General features: G+C 40.0%; 1 non-coding gene across 1 annotated transcript; it reads right to left on the bottom strand.

Annotated features, from left to right (window-relative positions):
- Positions 1 to 9,178: 9,178 nt before the first annotated feature.
- On the bottom strand, positions 9,179 to 9,285 carry LOC147930971 (small nucleolar RNA R71). The gene has a single exon (XR_015576848.1). It is a non-coding gene; the product is annotated as a small nucleolar RNA R71 (small nucleolar RNA).
- Between the last annotated feature and the right edge of the window lie 2,844 nt (positions 9,286 to 12,129).

Genomic DNA, 12,129 nt, shown 5'->3' with positions numbered 1-12,129 from the left:
TTTAATCCTGATTTCAATTTTTAGATTTATGGAAATTTAACAAATAATTTTAAGAACAATCGGATTCATCCTAGAACAATCAGACTAATGTCTTTCTTAGGGATTTCGAATTTTAGGGATTTAATAAACAAATAATCTTAATTGGTTTTAATCCTTAGAACAATCAGTTTAAATTTTCTTCTATGAATTTCGAATTTAATAGTTTTAGTTCTAGGGTTCTTATGCAACAAACAATCAATCAACGCTAAACTTTTAATCTTAAGGAATTCGGATCTTAGTGTTTAGTTCTAAGGTTTCAAGCAATCAGAACTCAAGTAATCAAACAATCATAATTGGATTTTAATCATGATATAATATGGTTCAATTCACAATTAATCTATGCAACCCTAAGCAACAAGACATCCGATTTTAAGTTTTAAAGTCATAGGGTTTTAGCATAAAACTTGTTTGTTGATTGTTTACTTTGTAGTTTTAGGGTTCCAATAAGTTTATAGATCAGATTCGATTCATATGTTCTTAAGGAGGTTTTGATCTTATTTACCTTTCACCAATAGGGGTCTGACTGGATATGAACCGGGACCTAACAGACCTCGGTTGTACCTATCTCTCGATCACAAACCTCGGACAGGAATTGGACAGCACTCGGACAGAACATGAGCAGGAACCGCTTCTCTCGGACAGGATCACGAACCGCGAACCTCGATCAAATCTCGAACAAAAACCCAAACAGAAACTCACCCCGGACCGAACTTGGATGAGCAAGGATCGATCGCCGTTAGTAACTTCGAACAAGGGAAGGAGGCGGCGGCTTTTAGGGTAAGGGTTTTACTCAGCTAGATATTTAGGGCTATCGTGCTGATAACATGTTGTAAATTAGAGGATTCAAAGGTTGAAATCTCTTATTGTTATTCCATAGAATTGATAGAGGTTACATATATATAGTAAAGTCTAGGCATTATCACAATAGGAAACGCAAAACACTTAGACCGACATAAGCTAAGACTAATGGCCGATGGGCTTCCTTGCCTTGACCGAATGGGCTTCAAGTCTTGGACAGTGTATGGACCGTGTATGGGCTTGGTTATGGAATCCATCCTTAAGTGGTTTATAACAAACCCTACCCCTCAAAACTATACCCTATATGTGAAATTGAGAACCCAAACCTAAATAAAAGAATTCTAAAAATTAATTTTAAATATTGTAATGTGTTAAATAGTGCTATTTTTGAAAATTTTTGGAGTGTGTGCTATAATTGTCCATAAAACTTGTTTTAATATTATTTTAGGATATTTCTCTATATATTATATGTGAGCCAATAGAAGGTGAAAATAAAATAGATGTCGAAAGACTGCGAGTGCATTGTACGCATCATAGATAATGATGAAGGAAATCTAGTTAAAATGGTTAAAATAAATTTCTAAAACTTAAAAAGATAATAATACACATGACTAAATTAAAATCTTTGAAATCTCATTCATTGTATGAAACTAATGAGTTTGTGGAAAAATACATGACATACTTTATTAAATATGTTATTAGATTTCAAGTCAGATTTAACCGTTTGGTCATATAATCATGGAAAGTGAGCTAAGATAGGCACATTCATCAATCGGTTGAGAATTCTTATATGGTACACTACACTTGCTTCGATTGGTAAACAAGCCTGATAAAGATGATATATGATACGATATTATATATGTACCTTTCACTAAGTAATGTTAATGAAATTCGGTATATTCAGATTTTATACATAATAATATTATGTTAGTATCAGCATTTAATCATAAATGCTATATACAATCAGGTCAGCAATGGATAATCAACATCAAAGCATTTAAAGAATATTTTCATGGAATATAAATAAGAAAGAAACTCTCTTAAAGATAAAAGATCATGAGGTAGTCATTGATGCCGTTTATTCTTCCTGTAGTTTTTAAGGTGATATTTGTTACAATGTGATATATATCAAATTATTTATTTGTCAAGAAAACATTATCGTCAACAATATAATATATGTGTTATATATCACTTAGGAAAGTAGGGTAGATGGGATCCTATTCTTGTAAGTATCTATTGAAGTTTACCTTTAGCATTCTCCTAAAGCTCAATTCATTTTTATTGAGAGAAACCAGTTTAAAAAAGATAAACCCTTTGAAAAAGAGACCACCTTTGTCTCTAATCCATTCATCCTAGCCAACTGAGTTTGCTGACAATGCATTGATTCATGGTTTACTGCTAATAATTGTTAAAGGGAATGACGGATCTGAATGCATGTGTAGATTAAGGGTAGAATAAGGTTTTGTTGTGAAGGGATTGGCGAAAGTTCTTAAGTAGACTCCTTCACTATGCACCTTAGAGTTAAAAACTTGGATATTGAATTTAACTAATCGGTCAGAAAGTTTTGGCTCTGATTCCCCACTTTCAAACCTCATCCTCTTACTTTCTTGCTAGAGGACTAACGAGAGATAAGTTTTGGGGTATGATGTCTCTCTATTTTACACCTTTTTAGGCATCTTTTTAGTCATGATTTGTATTGTATAGAGCCTAACCTTAGCATTTTTAGGTCTTTAACCTTATATATTTGCATAGGTTATTTAGGGTGTTGAATTGTTGCATTTTGGATGAAAACAGGTGCTTTGGAGTCTTAAAATAACACGAATGAGGAGAAACCCGAGCATCTACTCGATAGTGTGATCGTGCAAGAAAAACAGCCCGAGACCTTAACCCGATCAAGCGGATCTAGGCTCAAAAGGAACTACCCAAAGCCTAACCCGAGGAGGTGCTCGACCCTAGCCTCGTGTAGGCCTTCAGACAATGCTATGCAGCTAGGTCAAAGGGTTTCCATATATAAACCCTTTCCTATTTTCTCACAACCAAGAACGTCACACACGACACAGTGAGAGAGCGAGAGCTACAGAGGCAATTTCCAGCCGATCTTAACACTTTGATTTGTTTTAAGTGTTTTTTTTTCAGTTTACAATTGTACTTTATGTTCTTTACCGTTTTCGATTTGTACTCATTACTTTTCATTGCAATTTCTATTCATCTCGTTTTCTGTGTTGTTTGTGATGAAACCTGAGTAGTGAACCAAATTTTCTAGGGATGGGATAGGTTAGTAAGTGTTCTTAATCGATTAGGATGTTTTAGATTGATTGTTCTTATTAAAAATTCTCTTCTGGATTAGTATTCTTAATGCTAGTTTTACACCGAGAGGTTGAGATTAGATCTTAGGTGTTTCTGCATCGAGAGATGTTTGTTGAAACGCTTGAACCAACTAATGCCAGAGATTTATTCACTTAGCCTAAGAGATTAGATGAGTAAGGGATTCATTGACATTAGTGGATCGGATTTTACTTCCTGCTTGGTCATGTTTCTCCAACGAGAGTTTGGTAGGGAAGTAATTAAGATTGATTGTTTCTACCATGAGAATGGATTAGCAAGGGTTAGAGATTCATTGTCTAGGGAATATATTGCTTGAGGCATCTAAAACATTCTCGGTTGATTAGGAATGCTTATGAACCAGTTACCCCATCCTTAGGAGCTTTTGTATTTTGATTGTTTACAGTTTTTGCAATAACTTGATCCCCCACCCGATCAAGTACTAGATCACTTGAATCGTGTGGACCTTAGAGTGGTTCATCATTTTGTTTTTAGTTTCTTGTAACCCAATCACCTACTCGATCTGGTACTCGACTGCTTGCATCGTGTACCTTGGTCGAGTAGTTCTTGCTTTATTCTTTTTATTTATGTTCATATTAAGTTGTTAGTTAAAACCCGTTTTATTACTTGGCTTGACTTGCATAGTGCTTATTGCATTCTATCTGCTAGCATTACAACCATTTGGATTGATAACCTTTTGTACTACAACTGCATAGGGAATTGATACCTTGGGTGGAAATCTTGTTGTCAATCGTCGTGATGGTCCTTCGGGAGGAGTGGTCTTCGTGATGGTTCTTCGGGATGTGTGGCCGTGGTGACAGTCCTTGTTAGGATAATTGTTTGGCCTTTGTGGCAGTCCTGTTTAGGACATTTGTTTGGTCTTGGTGGTGGTCTGTTTAGGCATTGTCAGCTTGGTGGTGGACCTGTTTAGGACATTTTTTTGCTTTAGTGGCACCCTTGTGGCATTTTAATGATCCTTGTGCGGTCATGAGGTAATCCAGTTAGGAAATATGTGGTTGGTAGAACATTGTAATGTTTTACGCAAGCCACAGGAGGGAGACCTGGTTAGGAGATAGGACACATACATGTTCAAAATTGTTTGTTCTAAGGAAAGTTGGTCCTGAATGACTCTTGGGTACCGTCATAATCTGAACCAGCCTAGTACAGTCATATGGTATGAATGGTATATTGACTTTGGATGACGATCCGGGGGCGCGCTGTAGGGTGGCAACCCGAGAGATGAATATTGGACTTTTCTTATATATTATGGCATGCAGGCTTAGGACCGATGAGGAGCCAAAATTATGGCATGCAGGCTAAGGCCTGATGAGGAGCCAGTTAAAACTCAAGGTTGAGACTATGAGTATATGAAAGTCCAAAAGTCGAAAGCAAATAATCATGGAACGTGGGTTTATCGCCTGAAGGTAACCTTCGTAGATCGGTCGGAAGAGGTGCGGGACGTGGAAGCGGTTGCATGGGAGTCCTTGACTGATGGTTGTTCGAGATTCGAGGATGAATCTATGTTGGTGGGGGAGAATTGTAACATCCGCAAACTAAATAGTCGGTTTTGGGGGTGGGTGTCGATCAACACCAAGGAGGGTGTCGGTCGACACCAACAATTTCCGGTTCGATCCTGTTTGTTTTAAATCATCAAAACTAAAAATTGGTTGGATTTTGGATGCCTAAACCGTGAGAAGTCAACTTGAGGGTTTCCGGAAAGCCTATTTTGTCGACTACAGAGAGAAAAAAGAAGGGAGAAAAGATTATTTGAGAGTTATAGACTTTTTTGGAGATTTCTTGGCTTGTTTTCTGAGATCTGTTCCTATGGAGTGGAGATCTGGTGCTAGAAACGAGAGAGAAGCTTTCTAAAGGGTTGGATTCGTCGGTTTTGGTCAGAAACTTCCTGCAAAACAGGTGAGTGCATGACCACGGCTGAACCTAAGCCTGAGATACCTTTCTTTTGCTTGTTTTATGTCTGTTTGTGGTGTTTCCTTGCATGATTTTGGTTGGTTCGTGGTTCCCATGAGTTTTTATGGCTTTTGGGAGAGTTTTGGACTATTTTGAGAAGTTGAAAACCGAAGATTCAAATTTCGGCTCCGAGCAGAACATGTCTGCGGAGTTGGGGTCAATCAACACCAGGTGGATGTCGGTCGACACTAAGGAGTTGACGGTGCGGAGACTTGGCGTGTGTTGGTACTAGGGTTTTCGTGTCGAGGAGGGGTGTCGGTCGACACCGAGGAGCAGTGTCGGTCGACACCAAGGAGCAGTGTTGATCGAAACTGAGAGGCAGTGTAGGTCGACACCAATAGTCAGTGTCGACCCAATGTCAGTCGACACCAAGAGTCAGTGTCTGTCGACAACAGGCAGGTGTCGGTTGACACCAACCCTTTTAGCAGGCGGCTAATACTTGCTTTTCCAGGTTTGTTTGTGTTTGTTTGTTGTTTGATAAACATCAGATTCTCAGTTGATTGTGTGTATAGCCCATTAGATGGGAGGATTGCCTCGCTGAGTATTTATGATAATACTTATGCATCTTAATTTGTGTTTGTGGTGCAGGTAAAGGGAAAGTGTGATCATGGAATCAAGGCAATGAAGTGGACGATGTTCTAATGGCTTGGTTGTTTGTTGATCTATGTTGTTGTTAGGTTGCTAGAATGGAATGTAGTGGTCTAGAACGGTTGTTTAGGTTGCTGATTCATTGTTCTATGACTTGGTTTATATAATTGGTATTGTTGGTTAGACACTATTGGTTTATTTAATTCATTGGTTTATGTTTGGTTAATTCGCTGTTTGGTTTGAATGTGGTTAGGTTGTTAGTGAGTATGAGATCACTAGTTTAATATTATTTAAAAAAATGGGACGGTCGTTTTATTTATCCTCACTCGCACGGTTCTGACAATCACTTCGCGGAAGATTACTCATCCTCAAACTACTCCAGTATAAGCACGCTTAACTAAGAAGTATTTTCGGGACCATTAGACGAAATGATTATTGCACTTTGGTTACATAAATGGTCAAATCAATTCTTTTAAACGTCTCTTCAGATCAAGGTGTCACAATTCACCCTCACTAACAAATCGTGACGCCCTCGTTGCGCACCAAGAACATCACCTCTGACAGTATGAGCCCTCTTAACTGTACACTTGTCTAGGTTCGGCTCTGATACCATTTGTAACACCCTATTTGTCACCTCTCTTTGTGGGCCTCATGTCTACTTCCGGCCTATGGGCCCACACGTCTCTTAGTGGGCTCCACGCCCACTCATGGTCTGTGGGCTCACATATATCCGACGGTTGGTTTGCTATGTCTGAGACGCTTTAAAGACTTTTTTACCGAACTACAAATCGTCACATGATATTCCTTGTGTTTTGTCCTCACTTGCAGAATTGCGACATATCACTTCCTGATGTTCATATATTTTACCCTGTTTTCCTTTAGTAAATTCACATCTTTTTCATCTTTTGCTATCCATTTTTACCATTATTGCATAGTTTTAGGACCAATCATGCATTAGAGTACAATTGCATTGCATTTGCATCTTTTCATGCATAGTCAGGTGATTTTGGAGTTTAAGGAGCGTGGAAGCAATGCTGAGGAGAAGTGAGGCAATCATGAAGGGAAAGCAAGAGAGTTAAGGCTGAAGAACCAAGGTCCAGAGTCCCACTCGACCGCCCACTCGACCAGACACTCGACCGTGTGCAGAGAGGGACTCGACCGAGTGGAAGCTGCACGAGAGAAGCCAACTCGACCTGTCACTCGACCGAGCACCAGGTCGAGTTGGCCGAGCCGCCTAGCTAATTTGTCTTTTAGCATTTTTAGGACTTCCACTACTTTTTCTATTTAAAGACCTTGTACCCAGTAGCCACCAAGAGTCCAGCTTTTTAGAATAGTCAGAAACCTAATTTTTACCCTTTTGGGAATTATTCCTTTTGCACTTTTATTTTTCTTAGATCTTGTACTCTTTTAAGAGAGAAAACATAAGATTCCTGGATTTTGTTGGTTTCATAACTTTCAAGATATTAAGAATTCGTGTTTGATTCCTTCTTGAATATTGTAGATCTTTGCTTTATCTTTCATTTGATGCAAGTTTCAGTATTTTCTGGGTTTATGACTTTGATGTTCATCATGTGTTCTTGTGAGTAGTAGCTTAGGATCTTGAGGATGGGTTAGGCTGGGCTGTGTTTGAGGTTTGTTTGCTTTGGTCAAGCTTGATTGTGGTAGAAGCTCTTCTAGGCTAGATGTTCTTAATGTTGATCCTATAACTGAGAGTATAGGGTTTGATTTCAAGCATCTTAGCATCACACCAATGTTTAAGAAGCATAGATAAGGCTAGATCTAGAGCTTACAATTAGGCTTGCTAAGAGATTAGAGGTCTTGTTTAGTATGAGACGTATTGCTTAATGCCTGCTTGTGTAGATTCTTTACTTTGTGAGAACAAGTCTAGAGATGCATAGGTTTGATTGTTTCTTGCCATGAGAGTGGATTAAACTTGTCTTAGAAATATATGTCTAGAGATTAGCTCAAAGTTTGCTTGAGATTTGTTGACCAAGTTAGATGACCTCATTCATTAGTCCAGCCCATGAATCCCTCCTCAAGGCCTTCCTTGTTTATTGATTTTGAAGTCTTAATCCTGCTGTTTGATCGTTGTTTGATTCGCTTGTGTATTGCTCTGTTTTTCTTGTATTGCTCTGTTTCACGGATTTGCCCAGCTCGACCCTGCACTCGATCTACACTCGATCGAGTGCTTGCTCGAGTTCATCCCCAGAACTCCTGTTTATGATTTGTAGTTGTTCTGTCTTATCTCTTGTCTCATTCCAGTTGTATTTCTGTTGCATTTACTTATTGTCCTGTTCATTACTTGTCTTGCATTAGTTCATTAGTATAGTTTCCATTTCTGTTCTAGCTTCATATTAGTGATAATCATTCTGTTCCATTTACATTTAGCATCTAGTTCTAGTAGCTTTACTTTCTGCTCTTTACATTTCATCAATAGGATTGTTAGTGACAAACATCCTTTGCATATTTGGCTTAACTTATGCTCATATACACATCTTGATTGTTCACAACTCTCAGATTAGATTGACACCTCTTATAATGCAACTGCATAAGGGGAATTGAAACACCTTACCATCCATTCATTCATATCTCACCATTGCATACATCCATCAATCCATCACCCACCAAATATATCTTGTTTCAATTTGGCGTCGTTGTCCATTTGAGAGTGTTTTTGTGACATTTAGGATCAATATTAGTCTAAGATTAAGTTTGTTTATACACTTGTGAAGTTACTGAACTCGAATCTTCTTTTGCTTGGCTGTCTTGAGTTTCAGGTACCCACTCGACCACCCACTCGACCACCACCCGACCGAGTAGTGATCGAGCACTTAATCGAGTCTGACAGCGTATCTAAATAGACACCAGTTCCATGTCGACTCGACCACTCACTCGAGCCTGCACTCGACCATGCACCTGTTCGAGTCAGTATCTCAGTTTGTTGATGCACACAAGGTCAAAGGGGAAAGACAATCTTCAAAGGCCTATTGACAACATCCACAGACTGCAAAAGGGTTTGAGATATAAGCAAAGAAGAGTAATTCAAGAACAGCAAGGAGATCAAGTGATAATGGAGCAACAAGATCCAGTTCCAAGACCAAGGAACTTTGGTGCTGGAGATGCATCCAATACCCACAACCAGAGAGCTGGCATTGTGCCTCCCACAGTACCAAACAACAACTTTGAAATCAAGAGTGGACTGATTTCCATGATCCAAGCCAACAAATTCCATGGGTTGCCAATGGAGGATCCTCTAGACCACCTTGATGAATTTGATAGAATCTGTGGTCTTACCAAGATTAATGGAGTGAGTGAGGATGGATTCAAGTTGAGGCTCTTTCCATTTTCACTTGGAGATAAGGCTCACCTTTGGGAGAAGACTCTTCCTACTGGAGCAATAACCACATGGGATGCTTGCAAGAAGGCTTTCCTGGCAAAATTCTTCTCAAATGCAAAGACTGCTAGATTGAGGAATGAAATTTCTGGGTTTGCTTAAAGAAACAATGAGAGCTTTTGTGAAGCTTGGGAGATGTTCAAAGGATTTCAGACTCAGTGTCCTCACCATGGCTTCAGCAATGAGTCACTCCTAAGGACCTTGTATAGAGGAGTGCTTCCCAAGATCAGGATGCTTCTTGACACAGCTTCAAATGGCAACTTCCTCAACAAGAATGTGGAAGAAGGATGGGAATTAGTTGAGAACCTTACACAGTCAGATGGCAATTACAATGAGGACTATGATAGAACCATAAGGTCTAACTCCACTGACAAAGAGGACACATACAAGAAGGATTTGAAGATGGTTAATGAGAAGCTTGATAAAATCCTCCTTAGCCAACAAAAGTCCATTCACTTCATTGGTGAGGAAGAGGTTCAAGTTCAAGAGGGGGAGAATGAGTTTGCTGAGCTCTGTTATATGCAAAACCAGGGTGGATTCAAAGGCTACAACCAAGGAGGGTTCAAGAACAACAACCTCTCCTATAGAAGCACCAATGTAGCTAATCCACAAGACCAAGTCTATCCACCTTAACAGCCTCAACAACAGAACAACTATGTCCCCAAACAACAACATCAAGTGTTCCAGCCTCAGTTGTGTCCCCCACCAGGGTTTCAGACTAACCAAGGCCAAGAACAAGACTTAAGAGCTATGATGCAACAGTTGTTGATTGGGCAAACACATGGAAAGATTGAGGAAGCCAAATAGTTTGCTGAGTTGAATCAAAGGCTCACATCCCAGTATAATGACCTGAACATGAAGTTTGAAGGTCTCAACTCTAGAGTGAAGTATATGGAGAGCAACATTGCCTCCACTTCAGCTCTTAAACCCAACCAACTCCCTGGAAAAGCTGTTCAAAATCCAAGGGAGTTCACTGCTAAAGCCATCCATATCTCTGATGAGGAAGTCACTATGGACAGTGAAGTCCAAGTTTGGGGGAATTCATCAGTTACTGAAGCCCCAAGTGACGTTTGTGCAAAGCAAATGGAGTCCGCCATTGCACTCGACCAGGAACTCGAACAACCACTCGACCGAGTGCATGCTCAAGTGGTCGATCGAGCTGAAGACTCCAAAGCTGTTTAAGCCTGCTAAGTACATCCCTCCTGCTTACAAACCGCCTCTACCATTCCCAGGACGTTTCAAAGCACATAAGCTTAAGGAATTAAGGGAAATAATTGGGAAAAAGGAGATGATGGCTAAGCAACAAGAGGATGAGAAAGCTTTGAAGGAAGAAGTTGTGGTTGAGAAACAAGAGGAAGTGATGGCCATACAAGAGATCATCATTGCTTACCAAGAAGAGGAGAGAGGACCTGCCTTGGAACAGTATGAACCGTATCCTCTCTATAGAGTTTCTTTGCTTGATTTGTCAAAGACGAAGGCTCAAGCTCAAGATGAGAAGTGATCATCCCAATTAAGCTTAAGGATCCAGGGCCATTCTATCTGCCTTGCACACTTAGTTATCTCCACTACAACCAGTGCCTATGTGACTTGGGAGCATCAATCAGTGTGATGCCCTATTCTATAGCTCAAAAGCTTGGGCACACTGATTTCAAGTCCACCAACCTTCATGTATGCCTAGCTGATGGGTCAAATAGAGATGTGGTTGGCAAGTTGGAGAACATTCTAGTGAAGATAGGGAGAGCAAGGGTTCATACTGATTTTGTGGTTCTAGAGATGGATAAGGAGCCTGAAGATCCTATCATTCTTGGGAGGCCATTCTTAGCCACTGTTGGGGCAGTCATTGATGTCAAGGAAGGTCTTGTGACCTTGAACATTGCTGAGGGTATAGCTATGAAGTTCAACATCTATAACCCAACCAACCTTCCTACCATTGATAATCAACCATTTACTATAGAGGACAAAGGTGGTCAAGAAGGTTTAAGTGATAAGGCAACTCCAAAGGCTGAGCCCTCACTTCAAGAAGATTCTGTGGAAAAGCTTAAGAGGTCAGTTCAAGAGTTGACTGGTATGGTTGAGGATCTCCAAGTCAAGCTAAACAAGAGGTCTTTGAGGAAAGCAAGACCAAGGCTCAAAATCAAGAAGAAGTATGGTTTATGTGTTAAGGGTGAGGTGATCAAGGATCAACTTCACAGTGATCAAGAGGTTCCAGGGAGGATTTCATCACCTCCTTGGTATCTAGACCAGGCCTAAGAAGGCAGTCAAAGTCAAGCTTAGTGACTATAAACAAGCTCACTAGGGAGGAAGTCCCTACGGTATCCTTTGTAAATATGCTTTATTTTCTTAGTAGTTTTAATGTGTTTTCTTTTATTTTTGTGTTGGGCAGGCCTTTTAATGGAAGTATAGATGGGTATGGAGAAATTTGGACTTGGGGAAGGAGAAACACAAGCCCACTCGACCAGCCCACGAGAGGTACTCGACCGAGTTGGAAATGAAGTAAAGCCCATTCGACTCTCATTCCTCTAGAATGATCGAGTGGAGGGAAGAAAAAGAAGAAAAATTTGAATTTTCAAACTTTGGTCAAGGGAGCTCGACCACGTGCTGGTCGAGTGTGGGGTCGAGTGGCAGCAAAAAGCAAGTCAAAGATTCCCATTTCAAATTTGAATGGTATGGACGCTCCACCCTTGTCTCCTTGTCCCCTTAGCTTCTTTAAATAGAGCTTGCACGATCCTATACCTCTCACACTCTCTCATTTGCTCAAAACAACTAAATTCAAGTTTTAAAATCTCTCTCAAAGTTCATCTTTTGCTCAAGCTTAGTTCTTTCAAGTTTTTGGGTCATTAACCTATTAACTTTGAGCTTTGAGTCTATTCCCTTCAGTTCTATTGAAAAATGTCTTCAAGGATTACCAGGAAGTCTCAACAAGCGGCTGCAAACTCCATAGAACGTCGTGATGCTGGCCTTGAATCAAGAGGAGAATTTGCAAGAACCACTCGACGCCCCACTCGATCAAGCACTCGACA

Source organism: Camelina sativa, chromosome 12, assembly GCF_030686135.1.
Source record: "Camelina sativa cultivar CO46 ecotype springtype chromosome 12, ASM3068613v1".
Taxonomy (NCBI): Eukaryota; Viridiplantae; Streptophyta; class Magnoliopsida; order Brassicales; family Brassicaceae; genus Camelina; species Camelina sativa.
The sequence above is the reverse complement of the archived record's forward strand: the minus strand, read 5'-3'. Positions and strand labels throughout refer to the sequence as shown.